Source organism: Solanum lycopersicum, chromosome 1, assembly GCF_036512215.1.
Source record: "Solanum lycopersicum chromosome 1, SLM_r2.1".
Lineage (NCBI taxonomy): Eukaryota > Viridiplantae > Streptophyta > Magnoliopsida > Solanales > Solanaceae > Solanum > Solanum lycopersicum.
In genome coordinates, this window is record NC_090800.1 from 34,256,875 (window position 1) to 34,278,855 (window position 21,981).

A 21,981-nucleotide genomic window follows, 5' to 3' on the forward strand; every position below is an offset into this window, starting at 1 on the left:
CGCTTGACTAATAAGATATCAAAGGGGCCTGAAAAAACGTAAGAGGCTGCTACTCTAAGCTCGCTTCGCTTTTTCAAGCTCCGCCCCTTCTTTCAAAAATCAACAAACAGCGCTATCGAGCAAGAAAGGGTGATGCGCTAAGTCTCAACGGCTTTCGCGCAGCTGCTACACCCTTACTTCTTTCCTTATCTTACTTAGTAAAGCAACCTTTCGCACTAGGCGCTCACCTTTTTTGTCTGGGTGGAAGATGGCGGGCATGGCCTGCTTAACCGGATACACGAAATTGGGATCTTTGTTGCATGCAAATCTTTCTATCGGGAAAGACTCACTTTTCAAAGGGCTTCTTTTATAGAACCCTTTTTTTTACTTAGTTTTAAGTAAGCGTTGGTAGGAGCGGCAGGATGATGATGAGTATATAAATCAATAAAGACCAAAAAATAAGAAATGACAAGATAAATTAGATATCTATGGAAAAAATAATGATGTAGAGGGTGATTGAAAAGGAGGCTCGACCTACAAGGAGAGTGGTGGGCAAGGATTCTCTACAATGACACTGTTTTAGACCAATGGAAAGGGATGTAGCGCAGTTTGGTAGCACCTTTGTTTTAGATAAAAAAATGTCACGGGTTCAAATCCTGTCATCCCTACCTATTCTTCTCCCCTGGGCAGTAACGAGGGATCCATTGAGGTCGATTCAAATTGGACATACAGATTTTCATTTTATGAGACTATATGCATGCAAGATGTATTGGGGGTACAAAAAGAATCCTTTTTCTTTATAGTCGTATCTATTGTGATAAGAAAGCGCTCTTAGTTCAGTTTGGTAGAACGTGGGTCTCCAAAACCCGATGTCGTAGGTTCAAATCCTACAGAGCGTGATTTTTTTCTTCTTAGATCGAATTAGAGTGAAATAGATTCATTCAGTAACTTTCACAACAATCGGAATTTAACCTCCCGTGCCTGTGAATAAAAGAAAGGAGGAGCTGAAAGCCACTTGACTGTAAGGAGAGGCTGAAAAATTAGGAAACTTCTTAGTGCTGACAAGTGGCACTAAAATTTTCTTTTTTTAAGATTGGAAAAATGAGAATTTTTATGGTTATCACATGTGTCATTTTTTAATCGTATTCTTTTTAAAAACATGGTGAAAATAAATAATTTTATTTTTAGCACTCCAAGAAGCTTCACTAATATAATGCTTTTTTTGCTATTAATATATAAAAGGTTTTAAATATTCCACATTATTTTAAGTACATTACGCCATGACAATTATGCTAAGAGACTTGTATGAAAACTACTCTTTGAGGTTGAGTACGTCGGTGATGTCTAGGGGGTGCTCCCCAGTCGTTACAAATTATAAGATTTAGGCAAGGTAGCATAAATGTTGAGGAGTATTCCTTCATGTTTACCCTATTATCTAAGTATGCTCCATCTTTGGTAACTAACGCTAAATATGAGATTAGTAGGTTTGTTACTAGTGTATCCAACCTAGTTAAGGAAGAGTGTCATACCATGCTCCATGATGATATGATCTATCTAGACTTGTTGTGTATATTCAATATATTGAGGAGTAAAAACTTAAGAGGATGAATAGGGATGTGAAGAGGGTTAGGTCCGATGAGCAAGGTCAACCTAGGTTCAAGAACAGAGCTCCAACTTAGACTCTTCAAATGCTCATAAGGGTAACCAAGATACAGGTGGTGGATCTCAAGTTGCTAAACCTACTTGCCATAATTGTTGAAACAAACATTTTTAGAAGTGTCTAGCCCGTACTAGTGGGTACTATGGTTGTGGAAAGAATGAAGATCAAGTAAAAGATTTTCCTACTCTTACGGATAGAGGAAAGGAGGCTAATCAAGCTTCCATTAGTGGTCCAAATATTGATGCTCAAAAGAACATTTGTCTTTATGCACTTCAAGATAATGAGGGCTAGGAGCTAATTCGGATGAAGGTACCGGTATGTAATAGTTCCTTTTGTTGTAAGTGTGTATTGATATTTCTTATGTTGTATTCATGGTAGCGTTAGATGGGTTTTCCCCTATGTGGGGGATGACATGATTAATAGCAAGGTTATGAGAGTTCCTTACACTTATCTCTTTCCCTTCTATTCTTACTCAAGCTTGAGACCTAGAGTTACCTTGTAGCTTGTCTTATGTTTCGGATTCATCAACATTCTTGAGTTTTCCTAGCTTCTTTATGTTATGTATGTTCTAGTTATTTTATTGTTTAATGAGAAAAAATAATTTTTAATGAATGAGTTCCTCATGCTGATGTGTATCTAGTATGATTTACCTAATTGCTTCATGAGGTTAAATGTTTAACATGCTTAAATATATTATTGAAAAAAGTTGCATAAATTACCTAAAATATTGTTGTTACGAGCATAATGTACTTTGGAGAATAATTTCCTCCAATAAAATAAAGAATGTGAAGTTTTGGCTAATAATGAGTTTGTATATGTAGTCCTACTTGATTTTTGTGTTTTTAACTTGTTTATATGGAATGGATGTTTCCTCCAAGTTGTGTGACTATATTTTTATTTTTCATGCTTTAATGAGGTCTTCTAATATTGTGTCATTACTCATAATGTGCTTAATGTTTCATTCGAGGACGAATATTCCCAAGTGAGGGAATATGTAATGACTCTAAAATAGAGTAGGCAGAATTGGAGCCTCATATGGTGTGCTTGTTGTTTGTAACTTGATTAAAAAGATAAGAATTGCTTTTGAAGTTTAGTTTATAGAGTTTTGGGGTCGAACGTTAGGGAACAACTATAACATCCCGAAACTAGTCATTTGAACTACTGAGTCCTAATGCCTTATCATTGAAGTTTGGAGTGCCATTTGGATGTTAAAATAATAATAAATGGTTCTCATACTTAGAACATCATATTTAGGGGTTAAACTTCCGGATACAACTCCCCAAGGACAACCCTAAGGTTCCTTGAGAATGACACAAAGTTCAAACACCAAGTTGCAAAAATGTTGTGACGTACAAAAACAAACCACGTGCAGTAGATTGATCTACAATTTGTAGACTTTCTCCAAAGGTCAAGAGTTAGTCTAGGGAAATTTGGCTACTATTTTAAGATCCTGAGTCCCAAACCACATATTGACATCACGAGCCATCAACCAATCCACGATATGTGGATTGGATCCGTGGATGGGAACTATTTTGCTGGTGCAAGTTACGACCAAGAGAGGGGTGAATTGGTAAGTTCATCCCCAAGCTCCTATAAATGTACTGAATGATATTTTAGGTTTATTACCTTATTTTAATAGTATTAAAAGTGTTTAAACATATTTTAGACTTTATTATTTTCAACACCCCAAAGTTTGAAACCTCTCGTGAACTCCAAATACCTCTCTAAAGGAAAACTCCATTAGAGGTAAGGTTTAAAGTTCAATCTCTCCTAGTTTTCAAGTGATTTTCGTGGGAATATTTGATTATAAGGTATGGTGATGCTTTATCTAGGGTAGCCTCACCCTAGAGCCAGTTTCAAAATAGTTTTCAAGTTTCCAATGTTTATGAAAAAACTCAGATTTCACTCAATCTCATAGGTTCTTGTATCAAATGTTTTCAAATGATAAATTACAATTATATTGATTTTTAGTTGATTTAAGGTGAAAAACTCCCCAAACCTATGAATTCTCTCAATTTCTCAAATTTGACCTTATGAAGTGAATTTGTTGATTATGAATGATGACAAATTCATATGTAGATTGATTTAGATTGTTGATTTGTATCATTATCTACGTTTAATTATGGTGGTGTTGGTGAATTGATGAATTGTGATTATTTCCTTTAAAGGGAAAGTTTTTACCTAATTTCATGTTAATATGGAATTGATATAGAATTGTCATGTATTGATATGTGATACACTTATGGTGGAGGTGTTTATTTGTTAGCTATATGAATGTGAACTTAATGGAATTAAGGTTATCACATTTTGACGTATATCTATATGTTATTCAATGATAGAGTGATGATCTTATATATAATGTGAATATGTTGTGATTGAGAGTGTAATCTCACTAACTACTCTTCAATTGGTAGTCTTAGGCACCCTACTCTTGTATAAATAAATAAAAATGTGAATGTATATCTTGAAGTGGTAGGCTGGTTCATCCTCTTTTACACTATCTTGAATTAATTTGTAATTTATCATGTTTTAGTAGACCTATACTTGATAGCATTTTCTTGGATAAAAGAATAAATGTCTTGGTTTTGTAGAACTAATGTTGGTAGCCTCCCTGTGAATAACTAATTAGGTATTTTATACTATATCTTGAATCGATAGACCTAAAGTTGGTGGCCCTTCACGATGAGTCTAGAACCTATGTGAATGTATAAACTTGAAGCGGTAGACCTAATGGTAGTGATCCCCATATTGTGTGAAATTATTTACTTAGGAGCGGTAGACCTAAAGGTGGTGACCTTTCCTAAGGAATATTAATGAGCTATAATCTATACCTTTTATTGGTAGACCTAATGGTAGTGGACTATCATGTGTATGTGTCTTGGGTGGGTAGGCCTAATGTTGGAGGCTTCCTTGAGCACACCAATATATTATTATCGAAACTATTTATGGGAATGTATGCCAAGCACGGAGTGGATATGGTTCGATGGAGATTTTCCCCACGATAGGCTGAATCTCAATAACGGTCTTTTATATCACAAACTATGTGCCCTCATAGGTCCTAGCTATGGATTTTCTAAATCTAGATGAGCTGTCTACCTTAGGCAAGGGGATAACCTCTTTATGATGTGGGGATAAAACATTGTATTCCATGTCTAGCTTGCATGGTCTATGTCAGTTAAAGTCTTATTCCCATTTTATAGGGTGTGCACTCTAGTTAATTTATAGGTACTACAACGTATAGGGAGTAGTATGTGATGCTATCTACACATGGAACGGCTAGGATTTAAAGGTTCACAAGTGAGTTCCCTAAGTCCTCATGACTAATGTTTTATAGTCCTCTAAATGAAGCTAAGAAAGAATGTTGACTCATTAACTCTATAATATGACACATGCCTCTTTTTTATTGATTAAATGAGTTACATAGTATGTTATGTTGAAATGCAAAGATTCTTGTCTATTTTAGCCTTGAGGAAAACTTAGGTGTGGAAAGATGTCTTAGTTAAGTGGGTCTTAGGGTAACTTTAGGTAGAGGCCTCAAATGATAAAATTATCTACTTAAATGTATATGTTCATGTATGACATGATTAAACTAGTTGAAGTATGTCTACTTGATCTAAAAGTAAAAAAGCTAAAGGGAATGTCTTAAATAAGATATTATGACACGTATATAGGTTGTGATTAATATTATGCTATTATTGTTCAATGTTCATGAAGTTTTACTAAAATGACATAAAAGAATGACTTTCAACAGAATTTCCCTTTTAAGACATTTTTGCATGGTCATCATACTTGGTTCTTAATTGTACTAACACCATCTTATGAATACTTTTACTACAAGTGTAGGTTGAGGTTTCTAGGTGGACTCTCTAGTTGAAGGCTTGGATTTCTAATCTCCATGAGTTGGTACCGCTTCATGGATTCGATGACAAAAAACTCTTAAGTTTCCTTTTTGATGTAATAGACTCTTAGTAGTTTTCATTGGATTTTAAAGGGCAGTGTCCCTATGATGTTGTGTCTAAGATGACTAAGTTGATACATAGAATTCCGTCATTTAATAAATCATATTCGATTGTTTACTTTATTGAGAAAAGTTTTAATTCCATACTATTATTATTGCTTATGTGATGATTTAATACTAAGAGGATATTACAATACTCCTTTGGGGTCAAGTACACCTTTTTACGACTTGTGAGTACTCTCGAGTCGTGAAACTGGAAATATTGGGTCACCCTTGGATTCGTTCTCGATTAGTTATATCCTGATGGGGTTTATCCATAGATTCCTGAAGATGCCTTGTACTGAACAAACAACGAGCAAGTGGAGTATCAGTACACAACCACAATGTACTAGCACGATCACACAACTATTCCAATAGGTATAGCAAGCAATCACAACATAGTAAACACACATATACATAATGCATAGATCAATTATCATTTCAAGAGAAACATAAAGTTCCATATATGAACGACAATAGACATGAATGTAATTATCAAAATGGTCCTCGCATGGAAACCACACCCAAACTTTTAATGTGTTAGAACGTGACACCAAATCATATATCTGTTGCGACGTGAAACCCGATCAAATATACGAGTTGAAACCTCACACCAGATCTAATATATGTGTCGGAACGTGATACCCAATACAATATATGTATCGAAATGTGACATCCAATCCAATTGGCACAACCATAATCACAATCGCACCCATAACAAGAAATGCTCATAGCTATCCAATTAAGTAATGGATTCATAGCATGTAATTGTTCATATATATACTCATTGTAATAGATTAGACTCTCATTTAACTATTCACATTCACACATGCATACAATGAAGCAATTAAGCAGTATATATTACACAAACAGGGAATCAAACCATCACCTACCTTGAAACTAAGTTTGGATCCTCCTAAGACACTTCATTCTTCCTTTTCCAAATTCTCTCAACTTGTGCCTGGTCTAAAAACAATAATTAATGCAATGATCAGTAAACAAGGCCTAACTACCTGGATTATAATTTACATTTTCAATCCTAGACCAAACCCAAGATCCTAATTATCATTTAGAGATCTTTCCACCATTAACCTCGGGTCAAAACCTTCCACAAATGATAATTACTCATGAATCTAAGTTCTACAGATTGAAACACATTAAGGGAGTAAAAATCATACCTTGAGTGCAAAAAATTGTAGAAAGATGTCAAGAACATTCCCTGGGTACTCTATTAACTCTCAAGAATGAGTGTTTTTTCAGGAAATACTATTTTTTACATTTTTACTTAAGTTAAGTCGCGACTATCCTTCCATAGTAGGAACGAACCTTCCACAACGCCCCTGCCCTTATGGAACTAAACCCTCAGTGGTAGCTTACACAGAGACAAAAAGTAATATTATTTTTCAAACTCCTATTCCACAACACACCTTCAACCCTTAACGTTTGAAAACTTCCAGTTCACCCTAAGATCAGTTTTGGAAGTTTTACTCACCAAAATTCATTTCCATAAAGCCGTACAGTCACCCCTCATATATTTTCTAACCACTCAAGTGATCAAATTCATCATTAATTGTCACATTCATTTGCAGATTTCCCTAAACCTTACATAACTTAGATTTGTCCTAAAATGTAATACCTGGGAAATCCAAGGACATACACTAGAGTATCACCTAGTGTATAATGCTTTAAGTCAGTGTTTACAGGCCTAAATAAGGATCATAAACTTGACTTAGAAGTATTAGAGCCTAAACGTCAAGGGACGATCATGACATCCGGAAACAAGTGAAATCAAACTAGTAAATGTCCTTCGGTCTTGTGAAGGTTTGGGAGTGTTGTATGAAATCTAAAACTTGTAAAAATAGTACTTTAAATAGGTAAATAATGTTTTTAGTTTCAAAAATTTCTGGTCTGAACCCCCTAAAAACAAACCTAGGGGTCCATGAGGAGGACCCACCTATTGGCCAAACAAGCTGCCTAAGGCAGCAGGAATTTTTCATGCATTAAAGTAGTACGCGTCGCGAAAATGGTTCACCATGTACAAAAATATTTATTCCACATCGTGTTCTCTACTGTCTAAAAGATTAAGTTCGGAATTCTTGTGGCAACAACACAGTGACCCGGTCTTGTTCCCTGGCGAAAAATCTGAAATTTGAAGTCAAGTTTGACTTCACAAAAAGGTCCAATTAAGTGAAGGTTCTTTTATGTATTTTTGGGGAGGGGTATATACATATTTTAAGTCAGTTTTATACCATATTCACCAACCCAAATCAAATCCCAATTTAAATCCAAATCACTCTCACTACTAGATAAAATTCTCTTTCTACCCAACCTCTATTGAAGATCATTGGATCTTGAAGAAGAAAACCAATTTTCCAAGTTTTCTACTCAAATTTGATTCTAAAGTATTCATAAAGTTATGTATTCTTTAACTCTTTATTTATATTCCCCAAGAGGTTCATTCAAAGATGATTTCAAAAATCACCCATATTCAAGGGTTTTTTCTATAAATGGGCGTCCTTTTAAAATTGAAATTGTGAGTTAATTATGAAAAATTGTGATTTATTAGGGTTATTTAACCGTATATTGGTGGGTAATTGATGTTGTTTAATTGAGATTTAGTTTTATCCATGTTCTTCCCACAAATTTCCTAAATCTTGGATCTTGGTTATGATTGATTTGGTAGTGATGAATGTATCAAATAATATACTTGTGTTAATCATGTTATTTAATTCATTGACTGCCTATTTTCATGTAGTGTTGGGTTTTGATCTATTTATTTAAGAGTCCATGAATGTCTCTCTTCCCCTAACACTAACCCTAACCTTTAGATTTTGTAAATAGATGGCTAGAGATAATGAAATTATGGGTGTTGCGATATAATTGGTCATTGTATGATAAGGATAATTGGTTTATGGGTATTGATAATGAATTGGGAATTGAGTCTTGAATGGATTTCATGGAGGCCATTGGTAAGACCTTCATGGTCATGAACTAGTTATTGTTATTATGTTTTTGTTGGCTTATCCTTGGTAATGTTGCTAAACTGAAGTATGAATGATAAAGTTATGAAATTATGATCATGTTATCAATGTGATGAATTGTGAGATGATAATAGGTATGTTATTATGTGAAATTGTGAGGTAATTATCATACTAATCTAATAATTATATCATGAAGGAGTGATCTCACATTATCTTGGCTTTGATGAAAGGACATTATCATCATATGACCGATGAGCTATGTATATGTTGTATAAGGGCTTAATATCCTAAGGCCTATCATATGAACTTATGTTTAAGAAATACTCAAAAGTTCTTTAAAAATGGAAGTTATCTTAGTACCGAGTGAACTTGACAATAAGAGGTGTTCCTTGACAAAGGAAGGGAGGTTCCCCCAATGTTCTCATGAGGTGGAAACTACAATGCGAATTAGCATAAAGAGGGTTTCTAGGAAAAACCTCCTAGTTCATTAACCATGTGCCCCCATAGGAAACCTAACTAGTGAATCCACCTAGATGCTACGATTATGTTTATGTCATACATTGGCAAGTAGGATACCCCCCTTTCAGTGTGAGGGGTTGATACCGCATTCCATATTTAGCTCATATGGTCTAATGTTGGTTATGGCTAAGTCTCCCAAAATTTAAAATGAATGAATGAAAGTATGAAGCTGAACACTAACAAGGACTACTTAAGGGGTGTAACATAGTGTAGGTAAGGATATGGGTCTTTAGTAATACATTGAACAAGTGGACCTTGAGGAGAGCTCTAGGGTGGTTTATTTTTGTATGAATAATGTGTGTGTGTGTGTGTGTGTATGATGTTGGTTTTATATGATTATTGGTTTCATTTGACATGCATGATGTTGGCATAAATTGATATGAATGATGTTAACTACACTTATAATGATTTTATATGAGGTAACTGCAATGCTTATGATCTCTTTGCAAGCTTAGTTGGTTTATGTGGGGATTATGCGGCTTCACATATACATTGCACTAATGGACTTGGATTGGGGTTATGAGTAAGGTTTTTTGATGTATTGATGAAATGGACTCTAAAGTATGAAATGTTGATTATGGCTTAGTTATGATGTTACTCTTGAAAATGAATAATATATGTCTTATTGTTGTTTTTGTATGGACTTGTATATGTTCATGGAATGTGCATGAAAGGCTTACAAAGTAAATTTGGCATGTTTATACTAGAATAACCCTTTGTGCATGTCTTCGAATGGTTTACTTGTATATATCCATACTTATAAATTTGGTTTGTAATAACCCATATTCTCTATAATTCTTTAATAATGTAGGTTCGGGCCATTAAAGGGTTCCAAGGCCAATTTTAAAAAAATCTTAAATAGATTCCCAAGTTGGTGAGTACTCAATTCTAAGGACGAAACTTATTATTCTAGTTAATATTATTTGTTTGTTCTAGAGATTTTTCTATTTCCTATTTTTAAAGACTATACAGTATTCTCTTATGCGACATTTTGTAATGTTGTAGGGACTATGTCCCAAATCTTGTACTCTTATGTTAGATGGTTTATGTGACACGATTGTAGACTATTTTTGATATATGAGAAGTCTATGTAAACTTAAAATGTAAATTTTTAATTTTTCCATGTTATTTACCTATGAAATGTGATGATTTATTCCAATGGATTGTCTAAGGCCTCTTCGAGGACGAATGCGTTGATTACGTCTAAGGGGTACCCTCCCATGGTAACAAACTTGGTATCAGAGCATGAGATTAAATAATCTTAGTAATGATGTCTCACAAACCCACATCTACGTAGAGTTTTGTTAATGATTGTGAAGAGCGCTACTCTTATGAATGAGAGGCTATGTGATGCTTATGATATTCTCACTTCTTTGGTATTCTTAAGTCGTGACTCAAGAGTCTAAACTCTATAAGTCCTTTTCTTTTAATATTTTTCTTGTGTATAGGCTATGACTACTAGAATGGCAGTCCTTAGAAGGTTTGAAGAGGAGATTGCTAATGCGGGAGTTCCTCCCCAAGGTAACCAAGCTCCTCCTGTAGAATAAGTTCCTCTAGATGGCCAAGCTACGGTCAATCCTTCGGTCATGTCAGATGGAGAAATAAGGGAGGCTTTCCTAAACTTGTATCGAGTCATGACTACTAAGCTCAAGACATGAATACTCAAGCCCAAGCTGTGGCAGCTCCTGCAAACTGGGAAGTTGCAACCCGTCTAAATTAAAATATTAGTACCATGGATTCTCATTTGTGAGACTTCACAAGGAAGAATCCTCCAATGATCTTTGGGTCTAAGTTGAATGAAGAACCTCAAGACGTTCTTGATGAGGTTTAGAAGATCTTGTATGCTATGGGGGTGAGTTCAAATGAGAAGGTCGATCTAACAATTTATCAACTCAAGGATGTGTCTCAAACATGGTACACTCAATGGAATGACAATAGGTCTTTGAGAGGGAGTAGCATAAGTTGGGAAGTCTTTAGTTCTTCCCAGGAGATAAAAAAGAGTAAAAAGTGAAAGAGTTCATCAACCTTTGTTAATGAGGTATGATTGTTCAAGAATATTCATTGAAGTTCATCAACTTGTCCATGTATGCTTCTTCTTTGGTGTCTAATCCTAGAGATAAAATGAGACGTTTTGTGACAGGGGTTTCCAATGATATTGTGGAAGAATGTCGGGCTGCAATATTTCATGACAACATGGACATTTCTCATTTGATGGTACATTCTTAACAAGTTAAGAAGACTAGGCTCAATAGGAAGAACAAGGAGTTGAAGAGGGAAAGGACCCATGATTGAGGTACTTCTAAGGGTAAGTTTGAGATCCAAGATAAAACAAAGCTTACGAACATATTCTTCAACCAAGTTCCTTCTAATGTCACAATGGATATATGGATAGGATGTCTATCCCTAGGTCCCAAGTATGGAATTGTGATGGTTCACCAAGTGAGGTCCCACAATCAGCCACCTGTGGAAAGAAGCACATGGGTAAATGTCTAATTGGAATGGATATTTGCTTTGGATGTGTCAAGAGTGAGCATATGGTTAGGGATTTGACTATGTCCAAGAATCAACGAAGGAGAGTAGTCAATCACAAGTAAGTGTTATTAGTTACAATCTCTCAAGTCTAGGGGTGATCAAAAGGGTTCTCCTAATGTTGTTACCGATATGTTGCAAGTATTTTCAAGTAATATTTATGCATTGTTCTATCCCGGTGCCATTTGGTATTTTGTAACTCCGATGTCTTAGTTGATGTGCTCGCCGATGTCTTAGTTGATGTGCTCGCCGATGTCTTAGTTGAACCTTTTTCAGTTTACATCCCAGTGGGTGACAACGTTGTAGCTAAAAGTCTATAGGAGTTGTCCTATACTATTGTCCAATAAAGTTACGTTGGTTGATTTGGTAGAACTTGATATATTAGACTTTGATGTCATATGAGGGATTGTTGGTACATGCTTGTTTTGTTTCAGTTGATTGTTAAACAAGTGTAGTTAAATTTCAATTTCATAATATACCTGTTTTGGAATGGAAAGAGGGAAACTCAATCTGTAGAGGTCAAATTATTTCATGTCTTAAAGATTTAAGATTATTTCTAAGGGATGTCTCTATCAGGATGTGATCGTCAAGGACCTTGAGTCTGAGACTCCTCCTGTAGAGTCGGTCCCCGTAGTGAAGGACTTTTCGTAAGTCTTCCCTAATGATTTACCTGGAATCCCTCCAGAACGGGAAATACATTTCGGCATAGATTTGATGCCAGATACTAAACCCGATTCAATTTCTTCTTTCCGGATGGTTCCGACCGAGTTGAAAGAATTAAAGGTTCAACTCAAGGATTTGATAGATAAGGGTTTTATACAACCAAACATTTCTCCATAGGGCGCTCTGGTATTATTTGTAAAAAAGAAAGATGGGTCTCTTATAATGTATATTGATTACTGACAATTGAACAAGGTCACTATAATGAATAAGTATCCACTCCCTAGGATTGATGATTTGTTTGATCGATTCCAAGGTGCGAATTACTTTTTGAAAATTGATTTGAGGTTGGGGTATCACCAACTTAGGGTGAGAGGTGTTGACAAAAATAAGACGAATTTTCGAACTAGGTATGGTCATTATGAGTTCCTAGTCAAGTCTTTTTGTCTAACTAATGCCCGATGGCTTTTTCTAGACCTTATGAATAGGGTGTTCTAGAATTATCGTGATTCATTTGTAATTGTATTTATTTATGATATCTTGGTATATTCTAAAAGTGAGAATGAACACATGAGTCATTTGAGGATAATGTTGCAAGTCATCAATGAACATCAACTATTTACTAATATAGTAGTGTGAATTTTTATTGAGATTGATCGCTTTTCTTGGTCACATTGTTTCAAGTGAGTGTATATAGGCCGATACAAAGATAATGGAGGAGGTTAAGAATTGACCTATACCTTTGACTCCAATCGATATTCGAAGTTTCTTGGGTTTATTTGGGTATTATAGAAGATTTATTAACATGTTTGCATGTATCACTTCTCCTTTGACAACCTTAACCCAAAAGAAATTTAATTTTGAGTAGTCGGAAGATTATGAAACAAGTTTCAAAATTTTGAAAGATAATCTTACCTCTGCTACGATTTTGACCTTACCGGAGGGTACGAAAAGGTTTGTTATGTATTGTGAAGCTTCTCGACTAGGTTTAAGTTGTGTCCTTATGCAACATGGTAAGGTGATAGCATAAGCCTCTAGAAAACTCAAGGTGGATGAGAAGAATTATCTAACTCATGATCTTGAACTAGCGGCCTTAGTGTTCTCTTTGAAGATATGGAAACATTATTTATATGGGGGTGCATGTGGATGTGTTCATCGACCATAAGAGTCTCAAACATGTGTTCACTCAAAAAGAGCTTAATCTTTGATAAAAAAAAGTTAGTTAGAGATTTTGAAGGATTATTATATGAGTCTCCATTACCACACCGAGAAAGCCACTGCCGTTCCGGATGTTTTGAGTCGAATGTCTATGGGTAGTTTATCCGATGTTCCAGATGGTAAGAAAGAGTTAGTGAAAGATGTGCGTAGATTGTCTTGGTTGGCTGTTCGATTAAAAGATTCTCTAAAAGGACATGTCATGGTTCATTATAATGCCGAGTCATCTTTAATAATTGAGGTGAAATCTAAGCAACATCTTGATCCTCTATTGGTGGATTTGAAAGGAATTAATTATTAGTTATATTAATGATTCATTCTCCCAAGGGAGGATGGTGTACTTAGGTACAACAGTATATTGTGTGTGCCGGATGTAAATGATTTAAGAGGACATATTTTAGAAGACACTTTTGTTTCTCGATATTCCATTTATGTGTCACTCAAATGTATCACGATCTCAAAGAGGTGTACTGGTGGAATGGTTTGAAAAAGGATATAGCGGGGTTTGTTGACAAATGTCCTAATTGTCTTCAAGTCAATGCCGAGCATCAAAGACCGGGAGGATTAACTCAAGATATATCTTTCCCTACTTGGATATGGGAAGATATCAATATGGATTTCATTGCAGATTTTCCTCGTACACAAAGTCAAAAGGACTCAATATGGGTTATTGTTGATAGGCTTACAAAATATTCCCATTTTATCCCCGTCAAAGCTACTTATCAGCAAAGGACTACTCTGGTTTGTACCTTAATGATATTGTAAGTTTGCATGGGTTCCCTTATCTATCATCTCCGATAGGGGTCCATAATTAACTTCTAGATTTTGGAAGGAATTCAATAATGGTCAAGGTACCAAGGTGAAATTTAGTACCTCATTTCATCCACAAAACTATGGTATGGCAGGATGAACAACAAAAACCTTGGAAGACATGTTGAGGGCGTGTGTTATTGACTTCAAGGGTGATTGGGATGACCATCTACCACTGATTGAATTTTCCTACAATAATAACTACCATTCAAGTATCGCCATGTAACCCTTTGAATCCCTTTATGGGAGGAGATGTAGATCTCCAATTGGATGGTTTGAGGAAGGTGAATTTGTTCTAAAGGTCTGAAAGAAATAAATTTCTTTTTCATTTATTTTTAGGGTTAGATTAAGAAAAAATTAAAAAAAGTAGGGTTGGATTGTGCAGTCATGAACCTTTTTATCACTTCAAAAATTTGCGGATAAAATACTAGTTTATAAAAACTCACACATTAAATGAATTTCATCATTCCAAAAAAAAATTAAGAGAACGTCTACTCCAATGTGTCTATAAAAACACGCCTTTCTCCAACAATTGACTTTTCAATATTCCATTCTTTAAATCATAAACAAACGCCAGGTCCCATAATTTTTCCTCAAAATTTCAAAATGAACTCGAATAGTTTAAAATATTGTGTTTCAATGAATTTAAGGTTTTAGTTGGCAAAATCGTAAGTACAAGGATTCAACTTATAAACAGATTCAAGTACAAGGGTCTCCCATCTCATTATGTCTTTTTTATATTTAAAGTGTATAATTTTAATATATTAGGTGGAAAGTTAATATTTAAAATTGACAAAAAAGAAAGAAACGTTCTTTAATATTGCAATACAAACTTAAAAAATAGGTAAAGGATACTTGTGTGCTTTTGCTCTTCTCCTAATGCACAAAAGAGCTTCGAAACTAGCTTGATCTTCATTACGAATTAAGTAAAGCATGGAGCACAAATAATTTTGAGTTACCAAATTTTGTAATTTGAGTTTACAGTATTGAATAAATTTTAATTAATTTCCCATTGCAAAACTTGAAAATAAGGCAGTGTTTAATTTGTGACATACATTAATCATATTCAGTTTAATTAAATTCCCATTTTCTTCCACTTTTGGTTATTTGGCTTAAGTATTTTACCTAACATAAAGAATTAATTTTGATATAGTGGAATATAATACTAAACTAGCTAAAATTTCTCATTCCTTGTTGTGATTTGTAGATATTATTGACCTAGCTTCATACAAAGACAATTATCGCTTTGCTGACATGAAGAGGTTGATCCGTAACAAAACACATCCGTAGAGAGACTAACAGAGTTGATGACTTAATAGAAGAAAGTGAGAGGAAATCAAGCTGATCCAAATATGACTATAAATAGACTCTATGTTCTTGAAGCGTTTGATTCTTTTGTATCTAACATCATCGAAAGATATGCTACAGGAACTGTATCACGTAGATCAATTTCTTTTTGTATGGATAATTTGTAACTATGTATAAATAATTTCTTCTGTTCAAAGAAAAAAAGGTTGATGATTCTTTGGATATGGAAACCTTCATTAGGATAAGGTATATCAACTAGACAAAGAAATATTATTATGATGAAAATTTTAATCTCTCTCATTTTAGTAAGTGCAACTATGTGGAGTTGATCAAAATAATACTACTTGTGAGTTTTTATGATTCCTTTCATGAAGTGACTTCATTCCAAATTGTATCTTCTGATCCAAATTGTTATCTAATCTTCCATCCTCTTATGTTAGCATATAGTCAATACGCGTTTCAATGGTGTCAAACCCGTCGCTCCCGTAAATGAGCCCGATGAGTGGTTTGCAACAAAAGATCATGATCAAGGAAAGGGTAGAGGAAGAGGAATGGGTAGAGGCCTAGAAAGTGTAGCATCCGCCAGGGGGTGGGCTCCAGTCGAGAATATTACAAGGGAAGAGGCACATCCTACACACAATGAAGAGTTAGAAGAGAATGTGGAAATTTGGGACAAGGAGGAGGTTGAACTAGAGAAGGATGCACTTGCAGAGGGTAAAAGCATTCCTCCCGTAGAAACAATGTTTGCTCAAAAGATTATGACTAATCTAAAGGGATCGGTCGGTTTTGTTGTCCTTCCCACAGTGCATGCGACTCAGCCCCCTATTGTTTTTATTGTTCCCAAGGTAGGTGGAGATGTAGATGCTAATACCTTTTTTTGGTCCCCTATTGGATCCTGTTATGACTGGTAATGGGCATGAGGTTCTAACTAAGTTCCTGAAGTTGAAGCCACTTGTGTTCCATGTTTATGAGAGTTACGATGCTTGGAAGTTTATTTTGTATTGTTATTAAAGGCTTCACAATTTAGGTATCGTATAACAACATGGGGTAGAGTTTCTAACCTTCTTGGTTCAGGGTGAGTCTAAGTAGTGGTGGAGGGCCTAGGTGTAATGCAGATGATCAGCCTTTCCCCATTAACTTTGATGCAGTTTCATGCTTCGTTCCTAGAAAAGTATGTGCCCTTAATCTTGAGAGATCGCAAGCAGGATGAGTTCATAGACATGCAGCACAGTAGTATGACTTTAGTTGCTTATGAGGCTAAGTTTCATCCTTGTTTAGATATACTACACAACCAGTGACTACCGAGAAGGAGAGGATTAGTCTTTTTTCAGGGGATTGAACTCTAAACTACTGGTATTGCATGTTCGTATGACCTCTACAAGAAAATATTTTTATGGTGTGACTAAATTTGTGAACAAAGTGGAAGGAATTACACGTGATGGTCACACTAAGGCTTTGGCTCATAAATCCAATAGCACATGTAACTTCTAGTGTTCCTACATCAGAGGTGCAGTTAGACTGACACTTGTAGTTCAACCGATTTAGTAGGACATTCTCGCTTTTGCAGGTAGTTACTCAGGAACTCCATAGCAGAATTTTGTTCATGATAGCTAGGGAGTCGCAACTTCAGTTGGAGGCATATTTATGTTCGATGATAATTGTTATAATTATTGAAAATCTGCACATATGAGGAGAGATTGTCCCCATCCTCCTACAACTGACCCCGTACAACAGAAATCTAGAGCACTAGTACCCGCGAGAATCAGTTATAATGGTAGAGGACGTCCACAAGGTGGGCGAGGAGGGAATCAATGAGGCCGTGGAGGCGTGGAAAATTGTAATGCAGGTAGAGGAGCGGTGCAAGTAGGGAAGGAGGTTGTTCTTAGAGATTACAGGGCTCAGTTTTATACCTTTCCACACAAGATCAAGGCAGAGACATCAGATGCAATGATCCCAATTACTATTCTTCTGTGTGAACGAATGGATAATGTGTTGTTTAACCCGTGATCGTCTTTCTCATACAGTTCAATGAAGTTTTCCTTGAGATTTAATGTGTTTTTTATGTACTTTATGCCCCCATCAAAGTTTCTACCCTAGTCGGGGAGCATGTCAAAGTCAAACATGTACATTGTTATTGTTATGTTATGTTTTTGAGTTCCAAATTTTGGCTAATTTTGTTATTTTATACATGATTGAATTTAATAAAAACTTAGGCTTGACTTGGTTTCCCCCCTATTATATTGTGCTTAATTGTTATACAAAGTCTATGACTCTAAAACTCCTGAGAAGGGAAAAGTTAGAGTGGGAAGGGGAGTACATTCCTAAGACAACTAAGGTCATATCTTCAATTCGGGCCAAGAAACTGGTCGGGCAAGGGTGTTCAATGTATTTGGATCATATTTGAGATGTTGATATTGTGTCTCTCTCCATTGAGTCTAGGATCTTCTTGATAAAGGATTCATCCGTCCTAGTGCTTCCCTGTATGGTTCCCCTTTCTTGTTTTTTTTAAAAATGATTGGAGTATGAGATTGTGCATAAACTGTTGACACTTGAATAGGGTCACCATTTAAAATAAGTATCCATTGCCTCGAATAGATTATTCTTTTTACCAGTTTCAAGGTGCATCAGTTTTCTCTAAGATTGATCTAAGGTCTTGTTACCATCAGTAAAATATTAGGCATGAGGATTTACCAAAAATAATGTTTAAGACCCGCTATGGGCATATGTGTTTCTAGTGATGTCGTTCGAGTTGATAAATGCACCGACAACTTTCATGAGTTTGATTAATAGTGTTTTCATACCATTTCTGGATTTATTTGTGATTGTTTTATATTAAGTTTTGGTTTATATGAATAGTAAGGAAGGGCATATGATAATCTTTGTATTATTTTGGTTGTCCCTGGGAGACAAAATCTATATGAAAATTTTGCAAGTGTGAGTTCCGATTGACTTTAATTACCTTTTTGGGAATGGTGGTTCAAGGGAAGGATTTATGGTAGATCCCCAAAGGATTGAAGTAGTTAGAAATTGGGTCCGACCTAGCTTTGTGACTCAAACTAGGAGTTTTATGGGACTCCCGGACTACTATTGCCATTTGTGAAGAATTTTTCTCCTATCTCTATGAATTTGACGATACTGACCCAAAAGAAAGTGCCCTTCGAGTGGACTGGCAAATATGAAGAGAGCTTCCAAAAGCTAAAAAATCTTCTGACCCCATCACCTATTTTGGCATACTAAAGATTTGTTTTTTTATTGTGATGCTTCATATTTGGGTTTGATTATTGTGTTGATACTAGATAAGAATATTATCAATTATGTGTTGCAACAAAATGAAAGTGCATGAGTGAAATTATCCGACATGTGATTTGGAGGTGGAAGCAGTAGTGTTTACTCTTATGGTATGGCACATTACCTCTATTGTGTCAAAGTGTGAGTTGTTTACTAATCATCGTAGCCTAAAAGATATATTCACTCACAAAGTGTTGAATCTGAGACATCATATGTAGATATAGTTACTCAAAGATTATAATTTTCCCATCCATTATCATCGAGGTAATGCTAACATGGTTGTAGATGCATTATATCATAAGACGATTAAGGGTAGTCTAGATTGCTTGAGTGTATCCAAGGGACCTTTGACCAAGAAAATGCAAACCATGGCGTGTAAGTTCATAACATTGGGCATCTTAAAGGACGGTAGGGTGTTAGCCAGTATAGAAGATTAGGCCCACATTAATTGAGAAGATTCAAGCCCAAAGAGTTTGAGGATGAGACATTGAATGAGCGCAGAAAGAATAGTTCCTGGAAAGACACAACACATGACTCTTGATGCGGGGGTTGTGCTGAATTTTTAAAGAAGAATTTTTGTTCCCTGAGAGGACAACTTGATTCCAAAATTGTTGATAAATTCCCATTTTTCGCAGTAGTTCCATTTATCCGGGTGCGAGCAAGATATATAGAGATTTAATATGACTTTGTTGGTGGCCTTCCATGAAGAAATACATAGTTGAGTTTGTGGCTAAATGCCAAACCTTCCAACAAGTAATATATGAACACCAAAGGTATGCATGTTTGCCTCAATAAAGGCCAATTCTTGAATGGTAGTGGGAAGTGTAGTTATACATTTGTTTGATTCAATTCTAGTAGTGGTGGATAGACTAACAAAGTCAACCTACTTCATTCTAGTCAGAAAAGACTATAATTAGTAGTAGTTTTCTAAGGTGTATGTGAAGAATATAGTGAGGCTGCATGAAGTTCCCCTCTCTATCATTTGTTGCCGCGGTATGTAGTTCACTTTTAAGTTTTACAAAAAACTTCATGATGAGTTACTTAATTAACTCACTTTAAGTATAGTTTTACATCCAGCGATGGAGGGGAAGTAATAAAGAACTATTTAAGTGTTAGAGGACATGTTGATGGCATGTGCGTTTGACTTTGGAGAACATTGGGATAAGTTCCTACCTTTATGAGAGTTCTCCTATAATAATAGTCACCACTTCAGCATTGATATGGCTCCATTTGAGTCACTTTTATGGGAGAGGATGTGCATCACTCATAGGTCTTTTTGAGGCTAGAATTGGGAAATCTTTTTGACTTGATTTGGTGAATGAGGCTTAAGATAAGGTAAGAAGCATCCAAGCTAAGTTATTGCAGCCCATTGTAGACACAAGAAGTATGCATAGGGTAAGGCAAGAGGCACGGAATTTCAGGCCAGTGGACAACTTCTTCTTAAAGTATCACCATAAAAAGGGTGATGAGGTTCGGCAAGAAAGCCAGGCTTAGTCCTTGATAAATTCAGCCATTTGAAATTCATGACTATATAAGGATAGTGGCTTATAGGTTTGCATTACCTCTTAGATTATATGGATATTATTAGTGTTTCATGTATCCATGTCCAAGAAGTATCATGAGGACAAAGATTGAATATGTCGTGCTTTGAGCATACACCCGGGACGTGGCTAGCACTACAAAACTATGGGTGTCCCAAAGAGAACCCTTGGTCTGGTTTACTACTCAATAGAAGACTATATATACTCAAGATAAATGCGCATTAAAAGTTAACAAAAAGCACAAAGATAACTAAGAATGTATTATAATTAAACATTCAATAACAAAAATGTCAACTCAATCACAATTTAACTGAAAAAGGAAAAGTAAAGACTAATGATCTAATATTAACTAATTTTGTCTATGAAGCCTCTAAACCTATTAGTGATGTTTGGACAAGACCAACAAATATCAGAACAGCTGAAAAATAATGAAGCAATAAAAAGGGGAGCCTTTAGAAGCAAAGGAGGCTTAACAAAAAACTCTGGAGCTCAATTGGATCAGCGAAGCATTGAATGTTGATCCTAGTTGTCTCTATCTACATCATAATAAGATGTAGATAAATTTTTATCAGTACATTAAATGTAAAAGAATGCGAGGGGAATTAAAAAATAATGCATAAGCTTGAAAGGAACTGAAGAATAAACCTGGTCTCAATTCAACTAAACTAAACTGAAATTATTTTAGTATAAAGCATTATAAAAAAGTGCAATGTAAAGAAAAACGTTTAAAACATGGATATCAACTCCGTCTATTTACAAATAAAATAATAACACTTTATGGATTGAAAATACAACATAAACAATTGTATTAGTGTTGTGGGAGTTTTTCTAACCGACAACCATCAAGTAAGAGCTATTGTGATAATACATCATTTTGCCTCACGCTTCAAGGGTTGTCTTATACATTGCCGAGAGTATAGAACATGAATATTAATTGTATCCACTATTCTATGCTAAAAAGCACTAAGAATCATCTAAAAAGTATGACACTTTTCTACTCATGATGGTTACATGGTTTATAAAGGCAGGAATTTGTCTGAACTCTCCCCCATATTTTTTTGCTCAATACTACTCTAAAAATATTGTACTAGCTCTTATCTATAAAGAAAAACATACTTCTTTCTATGGTTTAAAAAACAATCTCAAAACATAGCTCAAAGGTTCTATTGGAATTCAATAATTCCTTTGTTGCTCAATTGTGAAAACATTTATTCTTTACTGAAAAATTAGCGCAAACGCTCTAATGGAAATCAAAGTTTCTTTCTCTTCTTTAAATATGAAAACACTTACTCTTTGGAAATATAGTACCAATATACACTTTCGAAGAAATGAAATTTAGACTTTACTCTTTAATCAACACAAAAGTCGAGTCTAAAAACAAAGTTAAAACATTTGCAAAAAGACCTTGCAAGACTCTAAGAACTTCTCTTGATTTGTCTCTTAACTTTCCTTAAATTAGAATTTATAGATTCAAGGTTATAATTCATGTTTACA

The 21,981-nt window shown here is 35.2% G+C and overlaps 1 non-coding gene across 1 annotated transcript; it reads left to right on the plus strand.

The window, feature by feature from the left end:
• The first annotated feature begins 804 nt into the window (after positions 1–804).
• On the plus strand, positions 805–878 carry TRNAW-CCA (transfer RNA tryptophan (anticodon CCA)). The gene has a single exon. It is a non-coding gene; the product is annotated as a tRNA-Trp (tRNA).
• The last annotated feature ends 21,103 nt before the right edge of the window (positions 879–21,981 follow it).